The sequence below is a fragment of the Cebus imitator genome, unplaced genomic scaffold (genome assembly GCF_001604975.1).
Source record: "Cebus imitator isolate Cc_AM_T3 unplaced genomic scaffold, Cebus_imitator-1.0 Scaffold83, whole genome shotgun sequence".
Taxonomy (NCBI): Eukaryota; Metazoa; Chordata; class Mammalia; order Primates; family Cebidae; genus Cebus; species Cebus imitator.
In genome coordinates this window covers 4,922,190-4,923,258 of record NW_016107398.1, presented here as the reverse complement: position 1 = coordinate 4,923,258, position 1,069 = coordinate 4,922,190, and the positions used below count along the sequence as shown (strand labels likewise).

At 39.9% G+C, this 1,069-nt stretch overlaps 1 protein-coding gene and 1 non-coding gene across 2 annotated transcripts in view; both read left to right on the top strand.

The window, feature by feature from the left end:
• The window catches only part of SGPP1 (sphingosine-1-phosphate phosphatase 1), a 50,216-nt gene that overhangs the window by 36,493 nt on the left and 12,654 nt on the right, over positions 1–1,069 (top strand). The window lies entirely within an intron of this gene.
• On the top strand, positions 593–755 carry LOC119472058. Its single transcript, XR_005201166.1, has one exon. It is a non-coding gene; the product is annotated as a U1 spliceosomal RNA (small nuclear RNA).

The window sequence follows — 1,069 nt, the reverse complement described above, 5'->3', positions numbered from 1 at the left end:
AAAAAAAAAAATTAGCTGGATGTGGTGGCACACCTCTGGTCCCAGCTACTCCAGAGGCTGAGATAGGAGCGTTGCTTGAGTCTGGGAGGTGGAGGTTGCAGTGAGCTGAGATCACACTACTGCACTCCAGCCTGGGCGACAGAGCAAGACCCTGTTCCAGAAAAAAGAAAAAGAAAATCTTGTGTTACATATCCATTATGCATTAGGATAGCTCTGTTGACCCTCAGGGACCGAGACAGATGCCCATCTTGTGATGCATCTCAACATGTGGTTTCCAAGGGTCACATCTATAGGGAAGAGAGAGTTCCAAGGAAGAGTGAAAATGGGATGTCAGTTTTTCCTGCAGTTCACTGGCCAAAATTAGTTGCATGACCCCAGTCTAAGTGAATACAAAATGTAGGAGGAGCACAAGGAATATTAATGAGCATTACTATTTCTTCAACACATGTTCTGTTTTTATTTTCTCCATACTAATCAGATTTTATTATATGATTTATATATTTTATATAACTTACACATATTTATATATCATTTGTGTGCTTTTGTGTTTACTATTTAGTGCCTCCTCTAGCAAGAATAGAAACTTATTCTCATACTGGCAGGGGAGATACCATGATCACGAAGGTGGTTTTCCCAGGGCGAGGCTTATCCATTGCACTCTGGATGTGCCGATCCCTGTGATTTCCCCAAATGTGGGAAACTCGACTGGGTAATTTGTGGTAGAAGGGGACTGCGTGTGTTCATGCTTTCCCCAGAAAAAAAAAAAAAAAAGAAACGAAACTCACTCTCCCAGAAAAGAATACAATTATTCTCCAAGGAATATTTAGAATATAAAATTAGTAAGACTTTATTATTGATTGAATACAATGGATAAGGAAAAAATTAAGGATAATTCATGTTTCTCATTTGGATTACATGGTTTTTGGTGTTTCCAAATGAAATAGGGAATATCAGAGGAGGAAGAAGTGTGGGTGATAGGAGTTTGGTTTGAGGTATAGTGGGTTTACCTCCATAGGGACCTCAAGGCGGAGATATGTGCAGAGTTGGAGATATGTGCAGAGTTGGATAT